This window comes from Lissotriton vulgaris, chromosome 4_1 (assembly GCF_964263255.1).
Source record: "Lissotriton vulgaris chromosome 4_1, aLisVul1.2, whole genome shotgun sequence".
Classification (NCBI taxonomy): domain Eukaryota; kingdom Metazoa; phylum Chordata; class Amphibia; order Caudata; family Salamandridae; genus Lissotriton; species Lissotriton vulgaris.
Genome location: NC_141691.1, coordinates 1,002,545,187 through 1,002,559,427, shown reverse-complemented (window position 1 = coordinate 1,002,559,427; position 14,241 = coordinate 1,002,545,187).

Genomic DNA, 14,241 nt, shown 5'->3' with positions numbered 1-14,241 from the left:
CTTGTCCTACAATCCGTTTCATCTGAAGACACGACCAGGTCCCTGAATGTGTGCAGGGGGACGCTATTGATTGAATGAAAATGGCGGCTTGACACAAAGCTGACTCAAGCGTTGCTGTTGATGCTATGCAGACAAAAATTGGTTTTCAGTTTGTACATTCTTCAGGATTTTTTTTTCCATCCAAGGCTGATTGAGAGTTTGTAGAAAAATGGCTTCAGATTTTCCACATACTACTCTTCAACATTCTTCCTAAATGTAACAATGTGAGACTCACTAGGAGAACGGCTGTTTATGTTTCCTTTCAAAATGCTGCCAACAATATTTTCTGAATGGAAGACACCATCTTGTAGCATAAAGGGCCGAAAGGGGTTCTGGTCTGGCCGATGGTTGGTGGAGACATTTTGACTATATCTTGGACCTGCCCGGCCTCGCCCAAAATGGCGCCGGTATAAATGGGACTAGTAACTCATTGTTGTGTACTAGTTGAACAACCTTGATATCACGAGATATGAATGCAGTTTTGATGCTCATGGCGGGCGGGGACGAGAATTGATTGAATATTTCGACATCCCTATTGATATTAAGTTCTGATGTGTTATTGATTACTGTACTATTGAAAGTTCGAATTAACGTCACCCATGGTACTTGCACGCAAATGTATATCTAGATAACTTTTTTGTAAGTGGCCCTGTCGTATTTTAATTACAAAATGTACATCCACCGATTCCGCAACTGTTAGACACCTTAGTTCTTGCAACCTAATGGCTCGTTCATTACGTTCCTCTATAATGTAAATGTCTCCTCATCATATACGATTCCAGTTTGCTCCGTGGCCGGCCCACGTGGTTATAGGCCCGTATTTGTATACTGACATTTTCACAATAAAGGTTTTTAAAACAAAACATGGTAGTAGTATTTACATTGGTAAAGTTTTTACTTTTAGTCACTGTTTTCGATTCAGTAAAAGGCAAGTGAAATAAAGTAGTCCAATTACATGACGGATAAAAGGTATAATATGTAGGAACGCAGTAAAGATAAATGGTCAAGAGCAGTTGTGTTTTCCACTTCTGCAACATAAAGTGATCGATAAGAATCTGATAATCAGGCGTATCGGCGACTAAGACAGCAGGCCGAGTCTCTTTTACTCAACGGCTCCGTCATGGAACGAAGAAACGCCCTTTTTCTCGAAAAAGGAATATATTTTACTTGCAGGACAGTTGTAAATTTTCCGGGAAAGTACATTAGCCTGGAATATTATAACATATATGTTTTTTAAAAAAAGTTCGAAATCAATAAAAAGCGTATTTTTTAGGTCATATGACCAAGGTTTTCATTATTAAAATAACAAAAGTAAAATGAACCAATAAAATTTTTTATTAACAAGTCACATGACCTGTTATGCTTACGTTGCGCGCTGCGCGCCGCGCCCCGGATTACTTCCGGGTGCGCTAACGCAGCGTGTCATATAACGCATTACGCGACAACGTAGGTCAAGAATATAGTCAAAATGTCTCCACCATCCAGCGTTCGGAACACAACCCCTTTCAGCAGTCCAAAATGTTCTGTAAAATGACAACAGAGGGGACAGGCAACAAGAACCATCAGTCAAAGAGGGGAGGGCAAGTTCTTCTCTACCGGGTCATGTTGGGGCGCTACCGGAACTGATCGAATTGGTAGTCTACAGTGTTTCTGGATGTTTCAGACTAAAGCTGGCGTCAGCATGAGAGCACTACCTTCTCGTAGGTCCGTCGTGGCCATTCCACGAGCAAACATAGCAGCCGCTCCCCACCAGAAGCCTGCGGGAGTCGGGGGCCCCCAAGACTTTTGTAGAATCTTCACGGCTGAGGGGACGCTTTCGAGAATGGGACCCAAGCCCTATCAGGGAAGCGTCCGAGTTCCAAGGTGTCCCAGGGCCATTTTAGTGGACCACGCCCAAATCTGAAGAGCCGGCCGCCATTTTGAGAGTCCTGTGGCAGTCGCTTATCGTTGCATCGCAAGAGCGGGAGCAACTCAACTACATGGTGAGCGAGACGCTGTAGTCGCAAGAGCGGGCGGTAAACAGCTGAATGGCGGAAGAGGCACAGTGTAGCAAAAGCGAGTGGAATGGCAACTAAAACGGTAAAGGGGCGCCCCACTACAGCGTGTCTTCAGGTCAAACGGATTGTGGGACAAGGTCCAGAATAGAAGAGTCATCAAAAGGCAAAAAGTTCCGCCGGACCCCGGGAGCCGGCCGCCTATGTCGGGGGCGATCTCAGGCTACATCAGTGCTATAAGACTTGGGGAGGGGGTCGGAGCCAAGCGTCTTCTCCGAGTCCGTGCCATCACACCGCCCCTCGGGGGCCTCCGTCAAGCGGTTTAGGGAGGTACCATATCACATTGTTTTCAAATGCAGTCAGGTCCACAAACGACACTCACTTACTTTGAGAATAGTGAAGCTGCAGTAGGTGGAAATAAGCTTCAGACAGTGTTACAAGCGCTGCTCAGAACTCTGAACTATGGCACCCAACATCCAGAACTTATGCCATTTGAGAATGGCAGTGACATTGAAGCAACTCAGGGACCAAAACCATTAACGTACTTTCACGTATGAAAATCTTCCTTGGGGAGGGGGCAGGAGCGAAGCGCCCCCTCCCAGTCCGCGCCACCACACCGTATGTTGAAAATCTGAAGCCATCGTTCTACAAAGTCAACCAACCTTGGATGGAAAAATCTAGAAAAATGTACAAACTGAAAACCAGTTTTGGTCTGCATAGCATCAGTAGCAACGCTTGCTATCAGAGTGCATGAGTTTCATGCTCGATCGATTGAGCTAGCCGGATCGGGCAATAAAAAGTATAAAATAGTTATGTAAATAGTTATTTAATAAAATGTTTTACCCTGTTTCTTTGCTGGTGTGTTGTCTATATTTTTAATATTTGCATAGGGTTTGTCGTTATTTTGGGCGGGGTGGGTGACGGAGTCGAGCTGTCTTGCAGCCCTCATGGTGTGGAGCTCAGTTAATCTCACTATTTTCATATTTCTCATGAAGGGTTGTTCCTAATATTTCTATTTTAGCGAGGTCAAAAAGAGATCCAATTAGTGGCCTACTGATTTTGCTCGATTACTTTTATTTTTTTACACGATTTTTCACTATCTGCAAAGACTAAACAGAGTATTGCGACTTTGTGCTTGTTTGTAAATAGAGAATGATCCAAAGAGAACCAATTCTAAAACAGTAAATGCTTGGATAACAATCAATCAAATGGAGAGACAAGCAGGCACGACGGATTACAACGGGGGTAAAGGTCTGCGTTAACTACCGTTCACTATCTGCAAAGAGAGAGTACTACTAAGAGAAAAGAGGGGAGGGGGGGGTGCAGCGTTCAAAGCACATCAGCGTGCATAAATACGAAAATGTTTTTATCTATCACGTACTTGACATTTTAAAGCTTTTCATATTTGCTATTAAAAAACCATTGAAATTCACTGAAAAAACCATAGGTTATAGTCGATATATAGTTAGGAATTTGCATTTACAAAACCTTGAAAATTCAATGAAAAAACCATTGGTTTTAGGCCATATATAGTTAGGGATTTGCATTTACAAAACCTTATTTTACTCGCATAAAACCATTGAAATTACATATATAGTTAGATGCGCTAACTATATATCGCGCACCCGCAATCCACTGCTAATGATGATCACATATTACATCATTCATGACATGGTTAGTGACATCACTGATGACATCACTGATGACATCTCAAATGACATCACTGATAAAATCACTGATAACATCTCAGTTGACATGACTGATCACATCACTGATGATATCATTCATGTGATAATACCATGAACCTCTTCAGACTCTAATATAACCTTAGATACAATCAGTGTAAACAGACAGTCACAGACTGTCACTCATCCATGGAGTTACTCACACACCTAGTCAGTTATGCAAAAAATCAATCACACCTCCATTTTCTCAACTATACAGTTATACACACCTTACTTATTCAAACATATACTAACACATATTTACTTTACTCTCTTATACAATCCCTGATACATGTTCACAATGATCCATACAGCCACTCACACATTCACTGGCTCTTATGCACAGTTATTTATAGATGTCAACTCTCACATGTACTGTGTTTTACATATGTACTTACTTTGACATGTAGCACTGAGATATCCATTCACTCACTAATACACTCATGCACAGTCAACCGCCCATACAGCTGTTTCCACATGCACTTTTGAACCCATACATATAGTGAATCAACTACTCACACATCTATGTACAGAGTCACACACCTCCCAGCCACCCATACACACACACTCAGTTTCCCATACAAATACTTGGACAACCAATGAATAACCCATACAGTTACTCATATAGCTACTGATCAACATATGCAGCATATTTATGTATATATATATATATATATCTAATGCACTTTATTGCGAAACTTGCACAAGAACACATGTAAATATGGTTTGGATATGTACATATTTTTATGCAAATGTATCTTATGGTATTTAGACCGATATGAAATGTTGCATAACAATGCACCAAAGAGCCAACAAATGTTAAAACACCAAGTGTACAGATTTGTAAATATAAGAGCACTGTCACTTTAAAATTGCATCACCAAAAAAGAAAGAAAAAAATGTAAATGTTGGTATATAAGAAACCAGGTGACCATTTACTGTGTCATGTGATCAAGGTACGTCAGTACCGAAACGCGTAATGGCCGACTGAGTAACAGCTCAATAAACCGACAACTTTTTCACTTACTTGGGTCTGTGCTCCATTTTTCTTTTCGGGAGAAGAGAGCGCCTGCATCCTGCTTGCGGAGTGGAGTGGCAGAGATATATATATATATATATATATATATATATATATATATATATATATATATATATATATATATATATATATATGTGTGTGTGTGTGTGTGTGTATGTATGTATACATATATGTGTGTATGTGTGCATGTGTTTGTGTGTGTACGTGTGTATTTTAGATTTTTTTAATGAAAACATTTTGCTTCTCATTTATCTGTGCACGTTTTCCATTTCTTTCCGTTTCTCAGCTTAATTCAACAGCAGCAACCACACACCCTAGGAATGCAGGGCACAACAAGAAAGCTTAATCACTGGCGACAGCAGGGTGGAGAAAGACACGATCACAGATATTAGCAACAAAAGGGTTTTCCCCTTGAGCCAAAAATTGTAATACAGACAATCCCGCAGCCTCAAGCCAAATCAACAGTGGCCGAGAACAGCAGTGATGAGTTCTATATCGAGAGTAAAATTGTTCCAACAAAAAAAAGTGAGCCTAAAACTCCAACTCAGTCAGATTTGGACCCCCCCAAAGCCGCTTGAACAAACAAACAAAATAACACCCAGTTCAGGAGGTAACACCAGCACGAGGGTGGCTCAGGCTACAGTTCGGGATCAGGACATCAATCTGGGGATTCCGTCAGGCCAAGAACATGCCCACGTGGGGTGGGAGAGAAAGTCAGAAACTATGCCGGAAAGAGAACTAAGTGAAGCAACCAAACTCACAGAAAAAAATCGGAATACCTGACCCAGTCCACATGGGGTGGGGCAGCAAGTCAGAAAAAACACAGGAAAGGGAGTTAATAGAAGCAATTGAACTTACAGAAAAAACTAGAATAACTGATGCAAGCCAGGCACATATCTAACCAGTACCCTTGAACACTGAAGATAACCCCCAGCTAACAACAGAAGAGTGGGAGAGGCTGGTAGCATCATACTCACCAGCTATCACACAGCCCGACGACCTCACATTAGAAAGGAAACAAGAGTCCGAGAAGACTCCACCAACTGAAGATCACCCAAAAAGCGCTGAAGTTCTATGGTCATCTTTGCTAAACATGCTTCAATTATCAATAAAGGCCATGCAGTACCATTCGGAAAAAATGGTCATTCAACTATCCCTCTTAAACTTCTTGGCCATACATGTAGCGAAAATTGACAATAAGTTGGCAGACATGAATTGTATGATAAAGAGGCTGCAAACAGAAACAAAAATAGAGCGGATCTAAAACAGACAACGGAAAATACAATCATAAGTAACAGAGATATTGGGAAATAGGGCCTAAATCAACACCTCATACACCCCAGAGAACGTTTACTTATTGCAAATTCACAGAACCCATTAATTGCGCTGAATAGACAAAGAGGAGAATCCGAGCCAAACAGCCCAATTGGCCCAGAAGCCAATAAACCGGTTAATGACACCTACGCGGAGGCCACAGGGAAATCCTTAAAGCAGCTTCCCGCTAATCAAAGGAGTGAAGCACCGGCGCTAACAAACATACAACCCGGACACACACAAGGGCTAGAACTAGACATTGCAACAAGTCCCCACAAAGAAATCACCGGGAATGCGAGCAAGGAAGAATGGAAAGGGGCGACCATTCGGTCCCCCCGAATGTATGGCAGAGTACCACGATCCCCCCGGGAAGCCATCTTGGGCGGGAGGCTAGTCTCGGCTGGTATGCCCGAAGCGGCGTAGCCGGGGCGCGCTTTTTCCCGCCCTGGAGTGGGCTGGCCTAGACACTGACGCGGCCGGCCACGCCCATTGAGGCAGGCAGGGGCGGGTTGACGCCCGCCCTGAAGACGGATAAAAGGAGCAACAAGCCAAGAAAGCATCCTCTTGTTCCTGTGCTCTGAAGCTGCACCTCCTCGCTACACGTGAGCTCGAGACGGAACGAAGAGCCAATTTTGAGCGTGGTAATCTTTCTTTTTTGTCTTACAGATACTCTGTCTAAGAATGCCTAAGAAAGTCGGAAAGCGAGTTACTACCGACCAGATGCTCCGTATGCTCATGAAAGAGGTAACCGATCTAAAGAAGCAGATGGCGGCTAGAGATGGGGAAGGGGGACCGAAACGACCTTTGGCAGGAGCCGCTCCAGGAGGGAAGGGCAAGAGGCCCAGACGGGGGGCAGCTGGGGGAGACATCCCGGTTCCCGATACCCCACTCGAAGGGCCAACTCCGGTGCCGACAGAGGGGAACCCGATTCCCGTGGTGGTCACTCCCGTGTCCGGGGAGGATATGCCGCCCGAGTTGGCAGCACAATTGGCAGCGTGGTTGGGGAAAAATGGCGAGGGCGCCACGGCTGACGACGCACGGGTGTTGATGAAGCAACTGCGTGAAAATAGGGAGGTGGCGAAGGCACCATCGCCAGTTATCACGCCGTCTCCGGCGGGTGAAAAATCGACAGGAGCAGGTTCAGCGGCAGACGCAGCTTCCGGTTCAGGTAAGCGGCCATTGCCGATTGCGAGGGATGAGTCTGCACCCTCACGAAGGGAAAAGTTGGGTCAGCATGTCCCTCTGGCTATTAAGGAAAAGATGTGGGCTGATGAGTATGTAAACATTTTCTCGTTGCTCACAGATCATTATGAGATGGAGCATGTTAAGAGCCAAAAGGAGCTCATGCATCCGAGTGTTTGGCGCGCAAAGATGGCCGCCTTTAAGGTTGACGAAAACATTGGCACTTGGGGCAGGGCATGGGGAATTTTTACCTCCATCATGGGTGAACGTAGGCCCGAGTTGCTGTCCGAATTGCCTATTTACCAGTCACGGATCATGGAATATTCTGTATCATATGGGGGCAATCAGTGGTTCTGTTACGATAATATTTTTAGAAAAGCGAAAGAACACGACAAGAACTTGACTTGGGATTGTTACGATTCTGTTTCATGGTCGAAAATGGAGAGTACTGGTATGTTGAAGTTACCATTGGTAGAGAGTAGCGTGGGTGAGTCCTCACGCCAATATGTTGGGACACCCTTTCGATCAGGTACAGGTAACGAACACCACTCGAGGCCGAATGGCAACACAGGTAAAAAGGGGATTTGTTGGAACTTTAACAGGGGTAAATGTACGAGGCCCCAGGGGTCGTGCAAATTTAGACACGAATGTGGAGGGTGTGGGCAGTCATCCCATCCTGAGTCCATGTGCAGAGCCAAAACGGGTGATAACGGTGGTAGAGGAGGCACCAAACAGGTCTGAAATAGTCCGAGGGGTGCCTTTACCTACTCCGATTGATACCATGGCAATGATTCCTTGGCTCAGCGAATACCCGGATCATGCTTCCGCTGGGGTGTTGCGGAACGGGTTTTCATATGGTTTCCGCATCCCAGTGGGGGAGTTTCAGGGTTTAGCAAAATGTAAGAACCAAATGTCGGTCCTGCAACATACGACCGTGGTACAGGAAAAGATTGGGAAGGAGGTTACTTGAGGTCGAGTCGCCGGTCCATTTGACGAGCCACCGTGTGCTAACTTTGTTTGTTCTCCTTTGGGGGTGGTCCCGAAGAAGGACCCGGGTGAGTTCCGACTGATACATAATTTATCAGCCCCACGTGGTCTTTCCGTGAATGATGCGATAGACCCGGAAGTGTGTTCGGTGCGGTACGCATCTTTCGATGAGGCCGTCGCCATGTTGAATCGCCTAGGGCCCGGGGCGCTGATGGCGAAGTCAGATATTGAGTCAGCGTTCCGGTTGCTCCCGGTACACCCAGACGATCAGCGTCTCCTTGGTTTCATGTTTCAGGGTCACTATTACATGGATAGATGTATGCCGATGGGATGCTCTATATCTTGTGCCTATTTTGAATAGTTCAGTTGTTTCCTGCAATGGGTCTTCACAAAGAGGACGGGTTTTCAACATGTCATGCATTATCTCGATGACTTTTTGTTTCTGGGGGCGGCCGGGGATCCGGAATGTGGACAGGCTTTGAATGAATTTTGTGTCTTAATGCAGCATTTTGGTGTGCCACTGGCACCAGGTAAGACTGTGGGTCCCTCGACCTGCCTCGAGTTCCTGGGGATCGAGCTCGATTCAGGGGAAGGTTGTTTTCGATTACCAAGGGAAAAGGTGTTAAGATTCAGGGCTTCCCTGAAAACGTGTATTAGTGAGTCTAAAGTCAGACTGCATCAATTACAACAATTGGTGGGACAGCTGAATTTTGCCCTGAGAGTAATGCCGATGGCCCGCCCCTTTTCCCGCTCGATCGCTCAAGCCATGGTCGGACTGAAGGAGGGTCATCATCGTACGAGGCTATCGGCAGAGGTTCGCCAGGACATGCGCATTTGGTTGGCATTTCTGGCGGAGTTCAATGGTCGAATTGTCTGGAATAAACCGGCGGTGTCCTCCGAAGAGCTGGGGCTGTGGACAGATTCGGCTGGGAGCATTGGTTTCGGTGCCATATTCGGCACACAATGGTCGGCTCAAAAATGGCCGTTAGGGTGGCATGAGTGTGGGCTGACAAGTAACATTGCCTTTCTTGAACTTTTTCCCATTCTGGTGGCCCTAAAAACTTGGCCTGAGGGATTCAGAGATCACTCTGTGGTGTTTTGGTCTGATAACATGACCGTGGTTGAGTGTATCAATAGCCAGGCAGCACGATGCAAATGGATTCTGAGATTGCTCAAAGAAATTGTGTTATTGTGTATGCAATTGAACGTGCTATTTAGGGCAAGACATGTACCGGGGGTAATGAATCAAGCGGCTGATGCGCTTTCTCGTTTTCGTATGCAGGCCTTCTGGGGTTTTCTGCCCACAGCGGACCCGGTGGCGGCACCCTTTCCCGAAGCTCTCTGGTCTCTCGGTGCCCCGAACTACAGAACCTCGTGGGAGAGAGTTTAGCACCCAGGACAAGGAAGGCATATGAAGGGGCGTTCCGAGCATATTGGGCCTTTTTGGGGACTGCTAGGGGAGAGCTTTGGGGCCAGGAAGAGCTAGTAGTAAAATTTCTGCTGTCTTTACACCAGGCAGGCAAATCAGTGGCTACGGCCCAGAGGCATCGGGCCGCCATTTCCTTCATGGCAAGGGCTCATGGGATCCAGGGCCCGACTGCGTCTTTTGTTGTGCAAAAAGCGCTACGTGGGTGGCAACGCCTTGAGGGTCGCAGAGTAGATGAGAGGCGCCCGATAGGTTTAGATAGGTTGGCTCTTTTGTTATCTGTACTTCCCGCAACATGTTCATCCCGGTACGAAACGGGGTTATTCCGAGCCGCTTTTGTGCTAGCATTCCATGGGGCTATGCGGGTAAGCGAACTAGTGGCTAAGAACAAGCAGGATACCATGGGGGGACTGTGCCGAGAGCACGTTCAGGTCAGGGGGGAGACAATGACTGTCTCGTTTGTCAGGTCAAAGACCGATCAGGGTGCGATTGGGGACTGCATAATCATACAAAGGATTCCCGGGTCTCCCATGTGCCCTGTGGTGTGCGTGGAGGAATATTTAGCACAAAGGGTGGCATCATGGGGGGGGACCTTGTTGAGACACGCTGACGCCACCCCACTGACGAGGTTTCAGTTTCAGCGGGTGCTTGCGATGTCAATTTCGGCCGCGGGCTTGAACCCCGGCGAGTTTGGGACCCATTCCTTTCGGATAGGGGCTGCTACAGAGGCTACAGCCAGGGGTCTGAATGTTGAACAAGTAAAACGTGTGGGGCGTTGGTCCTCGAACTGTTATAAGAGGTATGTGCGGTTGCACATGTTGTGAAGCTGTAATGATGTACTCACGCTTCTTGTTTTTGTTTGGTTTTCAGTTGCGCAAGCCTACGAGGCGGGGCAGACTGTGCAGTCGACCCGACACCGGGGGGCCAGCGGTCAGACATCACAGGCTGCGAAAAAGGAGGTGTGGGTCGTGGGCCACTCATACGTGAGGCGTGCCGCGGACGTATTCAAAGCAGGTGACATGATTCACGTGGCTGGGGAATACGGGTACAGTGTGTCCTTCTACGGAAAGGGCGGGCTCTGTATTGACCAGTTTCGATCATTTTTTGAGGGTTTGTTAGGGCGGATGAGGTCACCGCCGTCTGTAGTCATAGTACATCTTGGGGGCAATGATTTGGTGACCACTGGTAGACGACTTCTTCTTGAGGCAATGCTTTCCACGGTAAGTTGGTTGGCAAGAAGAGTTCCAGGGTGCACAATTGCATGGTCCCATATGATCCCACGGAAAGTGTGGCGGGGGGCTATTTCGGTTTCTGCTCTGAATCATTCAGTAAGGAAAATTAATAATAAAATGAGTAGATTGTTCCGTTCAAGTACACTGCATTCTATTTCGCATGGTTGTATTACAGGGGACAGTATGTATTTGGGGGATGGTGTTCATTTGTCCCGGGTGGGGAACGAATTACTCATAGGAGACCTGATAGCTTGGCTAAAGACTTTATGACATGACCTTTAGGCAGGAGTGTTGTGGGGGGTCCGGATAGCCGGTCAACTATCCGGCCTGTGGCGGTAAGGTCATGATCGGTGAGCAGTAATTGGAAGATCCCTATGGGTGGGCGTCACCCATTACGGATGGGAGCGCTCGAGGGAGGTGGCCATTGGCCCCTCAACGGGGAGGCGGTCCCTTCTAAGGATGGGCCGCCGAAAGGAAAGGAAAGGCGGTCAAGGCCCCTTCCTGGGTAGGAGGGGCTACAGCCCCCTCCTGGGGAATTTCCCGGGGCCTGGACATCTGCGACGGCAGATGTGGTAAGTTGTGTGGGGTTGGGAGGGGGTCTACGCTACCTTCTAGATACCTCACACGAGTCCTCGGACGACCTTTAAATGGCATCGAGTTTATTGGGGCCCCCGTCAAGTCAAGGGAAATTGGTAAATGCACTTGAGGTACACCTCGGTGCGGTCGCCCCTCACAAGTGAGGGGGATATGTCTGGTTTAGGGATCTTGACACCGGTTACGACCTTGCCGTTGGCCCTTAAACGTTAGGATGTACAATTTCAAGTTAAACGTTTTGTAGGATGTTAGTTCGGCTAGGAGAACCTTTGTATTAGAGAATATGTTAAGGTTAGCCAAACATCGCAATGTGGAAATGAAATTGTACATTAATATGAAACTGTTATTTTAATGTTTTAATTTTGTTTCATATTTTAATAAATACGGCCGGGAGGGTCACTCCCTCCCGTCTTCCAAAAGTTCAGAACCGTTTCCGGTTTCCCATTCTTGGGGATTGTGTTGAGAGGGGGTGGCGGGTATCTCAGCCATATGGAAAGGGGCGACCATTCGGACCCCCCGAACGTATGGCAGAGTACCACGATCCCCCCGGGAAGCCATCTTGGGCGGGAGGCGAGTCTCGGCTGGTATGCCCGAAGCGGCGTAGCCGGGGCGCGCTTTTTCCCGCCCTGGAGTGGGCTGGCCTAGACACTGACGTGGCCGGCCACGCCCATTGAGGCAGGCAGGGGCGGGTTGACGCCCGCCCTGAAGACGGATAAAAGGAGCAACAAGCCAAGAAAGCATCCTCTTGTTCCTGTGCTCTGAAGCTGCACCTCCTCGCTACACGTGAGCTCGAGACGGAACGAAGAGCCAATTTTGACCCACCCACCAGCCCCTGAGGACAGCAAGTGGTTTTGAATAAAGTTTGATGTGGTAACACTAATTTTTTGCAGGTTGTGATGACTATCGTGATAACTTTGAATATGCAATAAAGAATGGTCGAATTATAATATGTTTTACAAATAAAGTAATTATGCACTAGTGTTGATCAGTAATCATGCCTTTTAATAAAGTTGTAAATTGTTACTGTCTTTTAGTAATTTAGTCATTTAGTAATTTAGTTAGAATTGTCGTATTTATTTTGGTCGGGCGGTAAGGTCATGATCGGTGAGCAGTAATTGGAAGATCCCTATGGGTGGGCGTCACCCATTACAGATGGGAGCGCTCGAGGGAGGTGGCCATTGGCCCCTCAACGGGGAGGCGGTCCCTTCTAAGGATGGGCCGCCGAAAGGAAAGGAAAGGCGGTCAAGGCCCCTTCCTGGGTAGGAGGGGCTACAGCCCCCTCCTGGGGAATTTCCCGGGGCCTGGACATCTGCGACGGCAGATGTGGTAAGTTGTGTGGGGTTGGGAGGGGGTCTACGCTACCTTCTAGATACCTCACACGAGTCCTCGGACGACCTTTAAATGGCGTCGAGTTTATTGGGGCCCCCGTCAAGTCAAGGGAAATTGGTAAATGCACTTGAGGTACACCTCGGTGCGGTCGCCCCTCACAAGTGAGGGGGATATGTCTGGTTTAGGGATCTTGACACCGGTTACGACCTTGCCGTTGGCCCTTAAACGTTAGGATGTACAATTTCAAGTTAAACGTTTTGTAGGATGTTAGTTCGGCTAGGAGAACCTTTGTATTAGAGAATATGTTAAGGTTAGCCAAACATCGCAATGTGGAAATGAAATTGTACATTAATATGAAACTGTTATTTTAATGTTTTAATTTTGTTTCATATTTTAATAAATACGGCCGGGAGGGTCACTCCCTCCCGTCTTCCAAAAGTTCAGAACCGTTTCCGGTTTCCCATTCTTGGGGATTGTGTTGAGAGGGGGTGGCGGGTATCTCAGCCATATGCAGGGCAGATAACAAAAGACCTCGAAAACAAAAAAAGGAAAGGAAGAAAAAAGATGGCCAACATAAAAACATTCTTCAAAAGGACAACTATGTCCCCAGAAGAGGAAGCAGTAGAAGCCCCAGAAGAAAAAGTGGCAGAAGAGATAGAAAGCCCGTTTACGACCCAAAAAAAAGTCTCCGGCTAGGAAGATGGAAAAGTCGTCACATAGGGAGAACCCCACTAATTCAATATCAAGGGGGGGTCCATCGGCAGATGGAAGCAAGGACTCCCTCTCGAAACAAGATTCCAGAACAATGCTCAACATGATAAACCAGGAAGGGCAGGGGGAGGACCCAAAACCTGACAAGAGACACGATAGCCCACAGTCTCAAACGGGCACAGAAGACCGCAAAAAATGGGTGATCGGTCAGGCGGAAGCCGACAGTGGCATAATTCTGTTCATTCCTGAATATAAGTCAAGAGGCAGAGGGGGTACCCTCAATCGAGGTAATATCTTACACCTACTATCAACTTTCAGCAGTCTGACTGATATCAGTACTAAAGACCTAGCGGCAGTGGAATTTATCCACAGTAAACACCTGTCAGATCCGGAGGTCACAAAAATAACATGGGCAAGGAATGATACAGTGACAAGAATAATGGAACTCGAACCACACCTTCTATCCTGGGGGATACGCTCAAAAAGAATGGAAAAAACTGGGTACCCGGAACCACTATGCCAGGCATACAATGAGAGACAAGGCCAAAACTCAATAAACAAACACTTGCCAGCAAAAACTGAAAGTGTCTTAAAGGGGGCCAGAAGCCTTTCAGTGTCTAGGATGACCTCTCAGACCAATAGACAAGTGCAAGGGCCACTTGGACAAGAC